Genomic DNA, 14,538 nt, shown 5'->3' on the forward strand with positions numbered 1-14,538 from the left:
GTCCGAATGGCTGTTGCCACGAGGGTTCCTGGGATGCAGAGAAGTTGGTTTTCCCTTTGCGCAGCCAGACAGGCACCAAGTCTCACTCCGCCAGCCTCTCGCTTCTCCTACCCCAAAGCCTATGTATTTCCGGGGATTTGAAATATTGTCATTGTCTTCAACTTTTGCAAGAGCAATACATCTATGCAGCCCGGCATACCGCAGTTTGAGGGAACCTGTGAAAAACGCCAGACCATCAAACCTCAGAGGCTGGCACTGGGTGTGTCCCTACCTCGGAAATCACACGCTCGAGGCCTTCACTTGACAGATAGACTCAGAGAGGAAGGTAACCAGCCCAGGGTCACCGGGCTAGGAAGTGGCAGAGCGGGACCAGGTCTTCCAGGGGCCAGCCTCACTCTTCCCCATCCCCACATCTGACATCTCGGACTGGCGGCCCATGAGCCAAACGCAGCCGCAGCCTGTTTGGTTTGGCCTGCGCAGTGTTTTCCTACAGGTAAAATTTATCATCAGCGTTTAAAGAAAGGGGTATCTCCAGGAATAATATTCAAAATATTTAACCAGACTGGCCTGGGCATCTACTCTTAGAGCGGACACTGTCAGTGCAGCTGAAGCCATGGATATTATAAGAAAATGCCATAAGAAATGGATCAGTCTAGAAAAGGCAGAACTGTGGACACACTAAAAAGATCAGTAGGGGTGACGGGAGAGGGAGGGAGGGAGGACCGGACAGAGCCCAGAGGACTTCAGAGCATTGAAACGACTCCGTGTGAAACTAGAATGGCGGATAGATGTCATTTGGTATTTGTCCAAACCCAAAGAATGCACACCCTGCAGAGTGACTCCTAATGTCACCTGCAGACTCTGGGTGACAATGATGTGTCCATGTGGGTTCACGGGTGGTAACAAATGCCCCACTCGGCGGGGAGGGGTGGTCAGTAGCAGGGAACCTGTGTGTGGCAAGGGCAGGGGAGATGTGGACATTCCCTGTGCTTTTCACTCTCTCTGGCTGTGAACTTAAACTCTCTGAAAAGTCTCTTGGAAAACAGACGGTGTGTCTGCACTGCTCTCATGTTTCCGTGGGGCTGCAGTGGGCTGCGGCCGTGAGCGCCCAGGTCTACCAGGCCCCCGAGCTCACCGCACTCTGGGCATCGCCTGTGTGGACCCTGGGTGAGACGCGGGCACAGAGGCTGCTTGGGAAGCTCTTGATGGGAAAGGAACCGAGTAAAAGGGTGGCCTGCTGGTGCTGGCCAACAAGGAGGAATGGGCTGCGATGACAGCCGCCTTTCTCAGACCCTGCTCAGCGTGTCCCTAGGCTGGGCCTCCTGTGCATTTGCCACGAGGCAGAGTGAGCCGCGCTTGATCCACCTGTCATCTGCCTGGGCCTGCGGTGGGTGGGGGCCTGCGGGGAGGTCTCACTCTGCACTGGGGCAGGTGCAGTCATGGCTTTGACATGGAAATGATGCCAACCTGTGAGCTTAGAATAAAAGTGAGCAGGACACGGGCCATCAGAATCTGTCTTCTGGCCCCGAGAAGGCAGCCCTTAGATCACCCCCTTCCTGATAAATCAGATCGACTCTACTGTGGGTAGTTTACTTGTACAATCATTGGTTCATTTAACAAACACTTACCGAGCACCACAGGAGGCCTTGAGTAGACATAGCAGGACTGCTGCGGGGGCTGCTCAGCGGCCTGCTGTTGTTGGTACCTGACCACTGTCCCTGTCCGTCGACCCATCTGTTAGTTCCAGCACCGTGGTTTGCCTTTGAGGAATCGCTCCTCCTCACTCTCACTGCATGTGGCACATGTGACAGTTGGAGGCACCATGATTCCTAGGCAACAGGTGCTCATCTGGATCCAGCCTTTCCTGAAGCTCAGCCCATCTTAGGATTTTTCATTCATATAGACCAATGCATTCATACACATTTTCCCTTACATCTTCACCCGAGGACACTCTTTTGTTGCTTGTAGAGAGAGGGAGGGAGAGAGAGAAACATCCATGTGAGAAAGAAACATCAACTGGCTGTCTGCCAGACACACCCCGACTGGGGGTCAAACCCGCAACTCAGACACGTGCCTCGACAGGGAACCCAACCTGCAACCCCCCAGCTACCAGACGATGCTCCGCGCAACTGAGCTACACCAGCCAGGGCTCACACTTATTTTTCTTAAGCTGCTTTGAGTTGAGCTTCTCACTTTCAACCAAAGACCCAAATGATGCAAGTGGGTAAATAGCTACTTCCAGGCAGAAAAACAAGCAGCCATGGCAAAAACAGACCATGAGAAATCCACGTAAAGCGTTACAAGGAGAGAAAACCAGCGCTGACTTTGGGGAAGAGGCAGCCTTTTGTTTTCTTCCCACAGAAGTTCATTATTCACTCAAGAGTTTCGATATTCTAATAAGGACCGTCTTCCGAATGATGACCAGGTCTCAGGCCCTGTACCAAGCCTTTTCCCAGCCTGTTCACCTTCACAACAGCACCAGGAAGCAAATAACTGTTGCCCTCACTTCACGTCACACAAATTGGAGGCTCAGAGAGGTGAGGTGACTTGCTCAAGGCCACACAGCGATGAGACGCTGATGCCAAACCCCAGCCTTTTCACCCCTCTGTTGCGCTGCTTCATTCCTGAAGTTTCTCCCAAAACATGTGTTACCAGGAGATGGTAAACAGATATTCAGAGACAAAAAATAAAGTGGTAGACATGAACATGTGTCTCCCAGAGCGCCTTCCAGGAAAGCCTTGCTGCTCAGCCTTGGAGGGAGTGGTCAGCAGGCAGCTTCCAGCAAGTTCAGGGGCTGCCTCAGCTGCAGAGAGCCCCCTCACCCCCGGCCATGCTCATCTGAGCAATCGGGAGCAGAGGGTGTCCAGTGGGAACAGAGTGAGGAGGGGAGAGATGGGAGCAGGAAACCAGGCTGAGAGGAGCAGGGAGGCTGGCCACCTGGGGTCAGAAGGGGGGCTTGACAAACAGTGCAGAACCCCCTGAGGATTAGAGGGACCCGGTGCAGGGTGAAACCGCAGGGCCCCTTGCTCCGAAATTGTTGAGCATTTCAAGATGGCGATAGCAGAGCAGTAAACCAAGGGAAGGGCCCTTCAGGGCATGGGGTGTTGTGTTACTGCACAGGGTGCCTTCCCATGAGGTCAGCCCTGAAGCCACAGGTAGGAATCGGATTCTATTTTTTGTATTGGTGAGATACGAAGCCTCAGGGACAGGAGGCGACTCTCCCCCAGTCCTACAGATGGCCAGTGCTGGAGTCAGGATTCGAATTGAGGTCTTGTTCTCACAACTGCAGTGCTAGCTGGAAGGGGCCACAGGCAGACGGATGCCTTAGGCTGTGGGCAGCCAGGATTAGGAGTTTGCTGCCCTGAGACCCTGTAGTCAGAAGACCTAACACCCATTTCCTCCTCACTTTCACCTTTCACAGTGGTGCCCATGTCCTCACCTACTCAGCATCCCTTGCAGCTAAGGCAGGCTTGGGATCAGTCATGTGATCGGCTCTGCCCAGTGAGATGTGAGAGGAGCTCTTCTCTAGGCCCCAGGAAAGCTTTTACTTTGGGTTAAAAGGGACAGTATATCTGGTGCTGCCCTTCTTCCTTGTTCCTCCCTTAAGAAGAACAGAAGCATTTATACTGAAGCCCCAAGGGAGAAGCCAAGAGGAGTGCAGAGATGCCAGCAAGAGCCCTGATGCCCTCGAGCCATGAAGTCAAGACCAACAGCTACCTCCCTGAGAACTTTATATTATGTGAGGGAAATAAACGCCAGCTTGTCTGAGCCATGGTCCATTGGATTTCCGGTTCCTTGCAGCCAGACGCATTTTTCTCCGTCATAGTCACAGGACTGACCATAGGTTGCCCTAGATCCCCACTGTGCTCGTGGAGAGACTGAGGTCTGAAACGGAGAGGAACTTCCCTGGGTCTTGGGTCCCCTGTGGAGTCACGAGTTCAGTGACTCATCGTGCAGGGCTCCTTCTGCTCACACTGTCCCTCCTGGTCTATTGTACACTTGACCAACAGCTGCTTCGTACATTACACACTCGGCAGTATGACCTCGGTCCTGAGGCCTTCTGCTCTCTTACGTAAATAGCCCTCAGGCCATGGTCTCCGTGCCTCTGGACTCAGGACCCGTTCCCACATCCTTTAAAAAGATGAGTTAACCAAATGCAGAGCCCCTGCTCCTGGAAAGGTGTGAGTCACGAATCGAGGAACAGAAGGTTCATAGCCAGGACCCTGCCTATCACGTTGTGGTCCTGCCCACCCCTCACCCCCCACGCCCCCACCCTCGGGCTTCCATGTTTACTGAAGCTCTGACTCATCCACAGCAGCTTTCAGTCAGCTCTTGACACTCGCATCATTTTCTGCTCTTTCTGTGCCCAGCTGGTGGCCTTTAATTAGGTGCCATCAACTTCCTGTCTCTGTCCATGTTGCCTTTCCCCCTGTTTTTAGAGGATTCTCTAAATATTATAGAGACAATAATCAATAAGAATCGCAATCATAGCAACGGCAGCACTTATGCTAAGTGCGCGATGTGAATTTAAATTTCTCTGTCCTCAAAAATCACTGTCTGAGTAGTATTACTATTAGTGCTTTTACGGACAAGCAAACTAAGGCTGGGGAAAGTCAAGTCGAGCGCCCAAGGGTGCCGGTGCCCAAGACCGATGGGCCCTGTCAGGGTCGTTCAGGCTGTGGCCACGCTTGTCGCTGACTGAGAAGGCACCTGGCACGTAGAGACTCAGGGGTGTATTTGGCATCCGGAGACTTCATAAAGGACCAAGGCTCTTTGCACTCTCCTTTCCCACCATCGCCATCAGCGAGTCACTAGCTTGTCCCTAGGCTGGTCACCTAATGTCACAAAGTGACGGTCACAGCTCACTCATCACGTCACACAACAATGTCCGAAGCAGGAAGGAAGGGAAAGAGGCAAATACGTCTCTCTCCGTGTGCCTCTTTCTTATCAGAGAGGAAATGCTTCCCAGAATCCCCCCAGCAGTTTCCCTTTGGCCAGACCTGGGTCACATGGCCGCTCCTGGGCCCATCACAGGTCAGGGAGAGCACAATGGACATGACTCCCTTAAACCAAGTGTGGCTTATTTCCCAGGGCCGCAGATAAAACTCAGGGTGTCAGCAGGAAGGAGGGGAGGCATGGCCATTGGCCAGGCAACCCTCAGAGTCTGACACCCAGCATTTAAACACGCTTAATAGAGACACCACTGCTGGTTTGCAATATTATTGTAGGTGGTACGCAGATGAGGTTGTGTGTGTGTGTGCATTTTAAATTTTAGCATCTATTAAATATTTATGTGAGTTTGAAACATACGCATATCACTAACTCATCAGAACCGTGGATATTATTTCTCCAGATGAAACTATTATAGTTTTTTTTTAACTACATCAGTTAAAGAAAAATGGTAAGTAATATTTCATCTACTTCAGGATTTGGCAGTTGTAAGAATAGGAAACACTGTTCTGTGTTATCCTGCTTGGCCTTTTTTCCAGCTTCTCAAAGGCGTTCTGCCTTCAACCTCCCTCTGGAGGAATATAAACACCCACAAAGATTTTTGCATCATCTGCAAATATGATTCAAATCCAGCCTCCAGCTCAAATGTAATCCAGGCTTCCTCAGCCGGGAAGGGCAGGCGGCCTGAGTCCAGTCCTTTCCTGGTACGCCGCCTCTGTCTCCGTGGCTTCACGGCTTCACGGGGCCTGCCCCTCCTGCCGTCGGCGGCCACAGATACTATTTCTGAAAGCACAAGATACAAATATTAAACTGAGTGACCGCTTGGGATTCTTGTCCTTGCTGGGAATTTTTACACTTTCCTCAGACATGAGCTCTTTTTGTTTACACAGGAATCTGAGGGCCCACGGGAAGAACTGGACAGAGAAATCGCAGCCCAGCAACACAATGAGCTATGCTAGAGCTTTGGTTCAAAGGAATGAGGGAAATTAATACACGCCAATATCAAAAGACCTCTGGGGTCTATGGTGGTGTGTACAGTAGTAACCAGGAATAGACAGACCTTTTCCAGAAAGATCCACGTGATCCCCAGGACGAATGCTGCAGTGTGCCACAATAGCACAAAGCAGCCACCAACGGCCCTCGGATACACGGTCAGGACTGTGTTCTAATAAAACTTTATTGATGGACACCGAGATTTTAACATCATCATTTCCATGTATCATGAAGTATTCTCCTTCTTGTGATGTTTTCTTCCCCAACCACGTAAAAATGTAAGAAAATGTAAAAACTGCTCTCAGCTTGCAGGCTGTCCAAAACCATGCAGGAGAGGGGATTTGGCCTACGGGCTGGAGTTTGCTGACCCCCTCACATAAACCACTGTTGCCAAAGAAATGATAGAGAAACATAGGAAACAGAAAGAAATGTTACAGTGTGTGTGTGTGTATGAGAGAGAGAGATTCGGAGAGTGAAAAAGATTCGTGTGTCCATCTCCAAGGACAGGTGAGAAACAGACAACAGGAAGCGTTTCCGGAGAGGGCAGTGGGGAAAGAAGAGAGGAAGGCAGGAGGGAGACATGTTTCACTATTGCCCTTTCACACTGTTTGAATTTTTCTCCATGTGCATGTCTCACTTCTACAAGACAGACATTTTTGTTAAAGCAAAAAGGATTCCTACGTCCCCCCACCCCCCTCCCCAGGCCCCCCCAAACGATGATCTCAATAAATGCAGCAGGCAACCACGGTAGGACTGCAGGGGGCGCTGTCCCCAGGGTCACGTATAAAGAGGAGCCCCTGGACCAGTGCAGGGCTCACCCAGTTGGCGACAACATGCATCCCGGGCATTTGTCTGAAGTAAAATTAATAAACAAATATTGAGGAAGTCTGGTCGGGGTGGACACTGTGGGAGGGGCACGAAAGTCTCTCTATTTTTGTTCTATGCTGTTCCTTATCTGGGTTACAGTAAACCCATGTTCTGCCAATATTTACTTTTGATCTTTGCTCCGGAGTGGAGGAAAGATGCCCAGGCTCAGTATAAATAAGAGGGTGGAACTGAGAGTTATTAGGAGAGAAAGGAACTTACCCTGAAATCAAATCGCTTCGAGAACTTAAATATGAAAATGCCACTCGTTTCTCAGAAGCACTCAAAGGCCAAGTCGGCTTGTTCAACACCCTCTCCTGGGACTCCACTCAGCTTTCCCAGAACTTTGGGGTTCTAGGGGACACATCGGGAAGCCTTTTGCCTTCGGTTAGAGATCACGGAGAACAGCACCTCACCCTAGGTTAGCATCGGATAGGAATTTTTGATCAGCAATGGTACCAAGACATTTCACACATAGGCAGACGTCTCTGCCTTCCCCCAAAATATTATACTTGGAGCTCAGCCACCCTGGGCCCACGTTCCCACGTGGAAACTTCGGGTGTATGCAGGTGGTCATTGCACCTTTCTGATGGGACAAGGGCTACCAGTTAGCCATCGTCCCCACCTCTCTCTGTCACCCTCCATCAGGACTGCTTCACTCAGTTCTTTCATTTGTCCTCCATTCACTCTCAACCAGTATTCACTATGTACTAGGCACTGGGAGTATAACTGAACAAAATAGACAAAAATCCCTCAGTTCTTGCAACTTATGGGCCAAAAATGGGGTGGAGGAGTGAGAGAGAATCTACACAGCACAGGTGAGTGAGGCTAGCAGATTCTTTGTCACCAGGCACACAGACAGCCCCTCCATTCAGTGGCTTTAACACACTAAGAGCCCATGGCACGCAGTAGGGTTGAGAGAGAATTCAATGTATTTTCTAGGGTCATTTTGATTCTACATGAAAGGAAACCACCCCGCCCCACCTCCCACCCCAACAAAAATGGGTTGTGCTGTTCTGTGCCTTACTTTTTCGCCTAGTGACGCCCTTAGAACGGCTTCCCGTGGAAGCTGCTTTCTCCTGGCCCACTCTGTAGGGGCAGCTCTCGCATGGCTCACACGGTATCTCCGTCTGGCCTGTAACACAGGCAAAGTCTGCTGAAATGCCATGAATCTTCGTAACGCTGAGTGAAAGAAGCCAGACGAGAAGGCACACAGATTGTGTGATTCCATTAATGTAAAGTTCAAAAGCAGTAAAACTGATCTCTGGGCTTAGAATTCAGGACTTTGGTTGAACTTGGGATGGGGGGGGGCTCCCTGGGTGGGAGGGGACGTCAAAGGGGCTTCTGGAGTGCTGTTTCTGTATCTGAGTGCTGCTCACACGAGTGTGCCCGCTTGGTGACAGTTCACTCTGTGATGCACACACTTTTCTATGCAATTAAAAAAAAAAACCCGCAGTGTTCTCAGAACATGGGCTCTGCTGAATGGAAACACGCATTTTGTGCTCTTGCCACATGTAGACATATGTGACTGTTTAGAGGACTAGATAGGAAGTTGGGAAACCCCGGTCTGAGTCTTGGCGCAGCCACTGTTAAATGTGCAGCGCTGGACAGATTACTTAACCTCTCTGAGCCTCCCTGCTTCATCTAGACTCCTCTCCAAGCCCACGAGGCTCATGGGATCCACCTCTGCCAACCGCTCCCACTGGGTCTCCCAACCCTTCCCGCTCCTTGTGTAAGCTCCAGCCGAGCGGGCCACCACTCGGTCCCTCCTACAGCAGTGCTTGGTGTAGCCTCGGCGGGGCCTGTGCACGGCCTGCTCCCGCTGCCTGGTACCGTCCTCCGCCTGCTTTTCTTGCCATGGGTTCTTTTTTCCCCATCCCTGTCTCGGTTCAAGTGCCAGCTCCTCCGAGAGCCCCTCGCTGACCATTCCCCACACCAGCCACCGTCAGTGGCATTTCCCAGTCTCATTGTCTTCCCTCCTCCTTTAACGATCTGGAATGGCCACATTTGCATGGCTGCTGTTGCTTGCTTGTTATTTGTCCCACACTCCATCCCGACCCACCCACGCCACGAGATCAGGGGTCTGGATTGCCTTGTTCGTCACCACATCCTCATCTCCCAACAGAATAAATATCTGTTGGTTTAATTCATCGGTCTCCACAGTGATCCGATTCTACTTTATAGAATCTTGGAGGGGTTCCCATGAGATGGTGTTTTGAAAGTGCATTTTAAGCAGCCAGGTGCATGAAACAGGAGAGAACTTCGAAAGCCCTGCTCGCCTGTGGTTAAACCCCACTGAGAGGGATCTCGACAGGCCGAGGGTCCCCCTAGAGCTGTACCTTCAGTGGTCTGACCTGCGCCCGAAGTCACGCCACCTCCTGCAGCTCATCTTTTTGTGCTGCTGGGCATTTGCCCGGAACAAGATCGCTGACGTTCGCATCTATCTCTGTGATATCTCAGTACTTACCTATTTCTGTAACATCACAGCACCGCGGTGGGAAGTCGTTCGGAAGGCACGAGCTGTGTGAAATGAATCTGCGGCCTCCCAACTGCCGACCCAGGGGAAGCGAGCGTTTCCAGACGCCGGGGGCGGGGGCGGGGGCGGGGGGGATGCTTCCAGGAACGTTCTGTACCTACACAGGCACGTGGAGGGATGGCCCACCCTAACCCTTCGCACAGGAAGGACCTGCCTGTGCGCCCGGCTCTGGGCCCTTGCTCTCTCTCACGGCCGCTGCACAATCCAGTTCCGCGTCACCGCGTGTGAAAGGGTTTTGGTCTTTTGAGAGACCCTGTGGCACTTGGGTAGGTGTTAGTCCCTTCCCCTCCTGATGGACACGGAGGGTGGCTCCAGACTTCCGCCAGGCAAACAGGGCCCGGGACAGGGCCCCTCTGAGCCTGTTGAAGGGACTGAGGCTCACCCTTCCCCAGTCTCATCTCCACCTCACCCCTCCCATCCCCCACCAAACAGCCTCCCTGGTGTTTGTGTTTTGGCCTTTTAAAGACTTTTTCAGAATTGACTTTGGCTTCTTGGCCTGAACTCTGAAGTGTTTGAGCTGATAAGATAGCAGGCTTGGCGAAGGGGGATGGGAGTCGATAGTTACCTTGGAGGCCCTCGCCGAGCTGGGGAGGGGGCGGCCGCCCCTCCAAGGCTCTCCCCACTGACAGCAGCAGGCGGTGCGGACCCCAGGAGGGTGAATCCGTGCTGGGTCCCAGACAGGTTTGGGAAGGGGCCGAGGCTGGGGGCCGCCGCACACAGGCCGCCCCTCCGCGGTTCCCTGCGACCTTCAGGCACGTGTTGAGAGCGCCCAGAGAGGGCTGGCACATTCACCGGAGCCTCTTCTAAAGCAAACAAGACACTGTGGGCAAGTCGGAGCAAAGTCCTGGCAAATCTGAAGGCTCAGGCACATCCCGAAGAGGCCTCGTGCCCCGAGGGGCCCGCGGGGGCCACAGGAGGGCCCAGTCTCCGTGGCTGTGACAGGCACCACTGCCAGGTCCTGGCGGTGTCAGCACGTGCTGGTTGCCGTCACCTCATCCCGGGGCGTTCACCTGCCTGGCACTGACTGAGGTCTTGACCACAGAAGTGAACCAGTCTGTTCAGATTCCCTCCTTCCAGAACTTTCTTCAGTCTAGAATGGCGGAGAAATGACAAACAGGCAAGAAGTGCCCAAGGTGCTGGGTGCTACAGTGGGGGACAGACAGGCTGGGGGGCCCGCAGGGGTGCTGCCCGGCCTAGGGTGGGAGAAGGCCTCCCCAGCCGGCTCCCTGGGGCTCCCTGGGGCCCACAGCCTCTGCGTTACCTGGCCCCCCCACCTCACAGTCAGGGTCAGCGTCGCCAGCTGGTCTGCACTCCATGTCCACTCCTGACTCCGGTCCTTATATCGCTGCTCCCTCCGCCTGCAGCTTCACCTCCCACCTCCTCATCGGAGAAGTCACCTGCTCCTCCAGGAAGCCTTTCCTGATGCCCCAGGTGGGCCTGGCCCCTCCTCAGGACGGCAACACGCTCCTGTACATCCCTGGCCCAGCTCTGACCGCTCAGGACTGAGGTCACCTGTTTGTGGGTGACAAAGTGGTCCACAATCCAGGCCCTGTGATGGCCCACCTGGATTCAAATGCTGGCTCCCCTCTTAGCTGTAATACCATGGGCCAGAGTTTTGTCATCTGGAAAATGGACGTTTTGGTGACACACACCTCATAGGACGGATGTGAGGAAAAGGAGGTTTAATGCAAGTGATAAGAACAGCATCTGGCCCAGAGTTCACGTTCAGTAAAGGTTGGCTGATTGTTGTGATCTGCCCCATCTCCCATCTCTTTCACAGACTGTAGTAGTTGCTCACTTAACACTTGCTGGATAAATGACTGCAGCCCTTCAAATAAGTTTATGAAGATGAGCAGTAGGTGGGGGGAGGGGGGATGCTCATGATATGATGGAAAAGTTTTCAAAAACACAACACTAAATAGTGGAGCAGCCTGATCTACATCTGGGCACATGTGCACACATGTGCGTGTGTGTGCATGCACATGTGTGCACATGCATGCACACACACCGGTATCCTGGCTGAGGAGAAAGAATAAAAACAGAATGTTCAATGTGGTTGCATTAGAAGGAGGGGAAAAAGAATAATTTTTCTTCTTTCTTGTTTGATGTGTTTTTTCTTCCTCTTCTTTAATAAGCATTGTTTCCATTTAAATGGGAAGAAAATAACAACAAGGCTAGAAAAGGGAGCCCGCGAGCCCTTTCTGCACCCTACAGTTTTCCCACAAACCAGGGCGGGGCCGGGCGGGGCGGGGGCTCAGAGAAAAAGCCGCCCTTTAGAAGTGAAGCAAGAGTGGGAAAACCAGAGCCATCCGGGCAGCGGCCAGTGGTGGGTGTCAGCCGACCTGGGGGAAGTTGTACGAATAATGACAAAGCAACCCTCCCCCAGCACAGGGCACCGTGGGACATTCTGGGTGCTGCCACTTCCACAAAGCCTCCCCAGACCCCCAGTCTGGGCCAGCAGCCTGTCCAACCTCGCAGCCCCCACCTCCCAGCAGCCTGGCGTGGATCACACCACCGTGACTGTAGAGGGCCTGCTATGTGCCCCCTTCGAGTGCGTTACCTGACCCAGCCTGGCCCTGACAGCCGGCCTGCAGTCAAGTCCTAGGTCACTATCATTAGCCCCATTTCAGAGGCGAGGAACAGGTTCAAAAGGTGGAATCCTTTGCCCAACTTTGCCCAGTTGGTAAGTGGCAAAGTCCGAATCTAACAGTTTGGTTCCATCCTTACCTGTGGTTGGCATCATTTCTCTCATTTCTCCTAAAGCAGATGGCGAGTTTCTAGAGGGAAGGGATTAGGTCACCATCTTCCTCACGTATGGGCGGGTGAATGGACGGATAATGGAAGGACGGGTGGATGGATGGATGGACGAGGAGCTGGGCGGATGGACGGAAGGACAGATGGATAGATGGTGGGTAGATGGATGGATAGATGCGCGGGTGTGTGGAATGAATATGTCAGTAATTAATTAAACAAATGATGACGGAAGGCAGAAGGGGCTAAGAAGATGAAAGGGTTTGTTCCCGGACACTGAATGTGCCTTCCAGAAACGCAGCAGACTGGGACCTCTGGGGCCGTATTGGGCTTCAGACTTGTTTTGTTTGGTTGTCACAGGGTTTTCCATTTTTTAATTGATTGTCATTATTTAAAAATTATGAAATTTCGCATTAGAACTCTAGATTTTTGACTTCTTGTGCAAAATTGAGCCAGCGCACATACAAGGAAACAATGTGCCAGGACCCACTGAGGGCCCCGGGACACCGCAGTCCCCACTGGTCCCCAGGGGCTTCCTGATGTTGAGGTTGGTGTCAGCTGCCATTTATCATGGCATTTTCCCTGGGTTTTTCTCATAGTGCAATTATAAGGAGAACGCAAAATCCCTTGCACCCAGCTGTCCCTCAGAAGTGGAAAAACGAAAATAGGTAAAGAGAAAGCCGAGAGAGAAGGTATCTTTGTGTGTGTGGAAGAGCATATTCCCGTGGGTCTGAGGAGTGAAGATGCCTATTTTCCTGAGCAGCCGTAGAGTTCGGTGGTTAAAGGCACAGATGCTAGAGCCTGACAACCCAGTTCAAGCTCCAGCTCTGCTACCTACAGGCTGTGTGGCCTTGGGCAAGTCACCGAACCTCTCTGGGCCTATTTCCTCACCTGTAAAGCAAAGGTTGGCGTCAGTCTCACCCCCCAGGCTGCTACCTAATAACCTCAGGCAGGGCCTGCTTTGGTCTCTCAGGTGACCCCTTGGGCCCTGAAGGTCCGCAGTGGGGCTTCTCAACCAAGGGGCACGCGGCAGTGTCTAGACATTTAGGGCTGCTACAGCTTGAGGGGAGGTGCTGCTGGCATTTAATGGGTAGAAGCCGGGAGGCCGTTAAACATCCTCCAGCGCTTAGGACAGACCCCAGGGCAAAGGATTATGCAGCCCTGAGGGTCAACAGTGCTGACGCTGGAACCATCCGAGGGGATGGCTCAGGGCCAGACATCTGGGAGGCCGCAATGTTCTCTCAGGGGAGGTTAAGGTTGGGGAGGGTGTCCTGTGCATTGCAGGAGGCAATTGCCTCCGGCCCCCGAGCCCCCAGGATCAGCAGGCCCCCTGGGACGGTCCCATGTCAGGGTGCCTGGATCTAGCCTGTTGCCAGCCCCACAAGCCTGATAAGGGATGTGTCCCTGGCGCCTCCTGGTGGCCTTATCCCTAAAGTACAGACACTCCTTAGCCTGGGGGTGGGGACTTGGCCCAGAGTTGTTCTTCATCCAGACTAGCTGGGGAAGGGGGGATTTAAGGTACTAGAAGGTGGCAACGAAGTCTGGGGAGACAGATTGACATGAGTTCGAATCCCACTGGCCACAGATCCACAGGACACCTTGGGCAAATCCCAGGACCCCTCTCTGGGCCTCCGTTTCCTCATCTATAAAATGGGAATGAAGTTACTTACTGCACAATATTGTTGAGAGGATTAGATTAAGTAACATACAGAAATAGGTGGTGAATAAAAATATCAGATGCTTCACAACCCTCCTCCTTGACACTCGTGTCCACGTAAACCGTAGCCATTTGCTTCTGAAGAACTCCCAATGTACCCAGAGTGATTTTTAAATAAGTACCAAATAAATAATTTTGTTGCAAAGGCCTATTTAGCGATAGGAAAGGGGGTCCACAGTGTATATGATCAAATGACCATAAGCCTCAAAAAAGGCCTCAAAAAATTGTGCGCAGGGGGAATCCCATCTTTGTCTGATATATCTGTATTTTTAAATATGTTTATTTGTAACATATATAAGAAACAGAAACCTAATTTTCTTAGTATGTAAAAGAGCTCTTATAAATGAATACAAAAGACAACTGCCCCACAGAAAAAAATGGGCACAGGACAGGAAGGCTTTGCTGCCAGAAAAGAAACACAAATGGCCTGTAGATACACTTCTAAATCCCCAACCTGACTGAAGGGGCAGAATAAGCAGACTGGAGCTACGGCGAGTGGTGAGCGCCTCTCCTGCTGTCTGTCAAGGCAAAGATCAGGAGGCCTGATAGTAGCTGGCCTTTGCCGGGGGGTGGGAAAAACCAGGGCTCACTGCCGGTTACCTTTCTGAATGTCAGTAGGTAGGTATGACCTCAGAGAACACTTAGGCAATTAGTTCAAAATTTAAAAACATGTCTGCCCTATGACTGGGCAGTTCAGCCGCGAGGAATTTCTCCCGTAGAAGGAGAT

General features: G+C 52.1%; 1 long non-coding RNA gene across 1 annotated transcript; it reads right to left on the bottom strand.

Annotated features, from left to right (window-relative positions):
• Positions 1-4,255: 4,255 nt before the first annotated feature.
• On the bottom strand, positions 4,256-9,683 carry LOC128628314 (uncharacterized). Its single transcript, XR_008392668.1, has 4 exons — positions 9,275-9,683; positions 7,835-7,989; positions 7,030-7,224; positions 4,256-5,733 (listed from the first exon to the last, which is right to left on the bottom strand). It is a non-coding gene; the product is annotated as an uncharacterized LOC128628314 (long non-coding RNA).
• Positions 9,684-14,538: the final 4,855 nt, after the last annotated feature.

This window comes from Artibeus jamaicensis, unplaced genomic scaffold (assembly GCF_021234435.1).
Source record: "Artibeus jamaicensis isolate MK-2021 breed Jamaican fruit bat unplaced genomic scaffold, CSHL_Jam_final contig_685, whole genome shotgun sequence".
In the NCBI taxonomy this organism is placed as follows: Eukaryota; Metazoa; Chordata; class Mammalia; order Chiroptera; family Phyllostomidae; genus Artibeus; species Artibeus jamaicensis.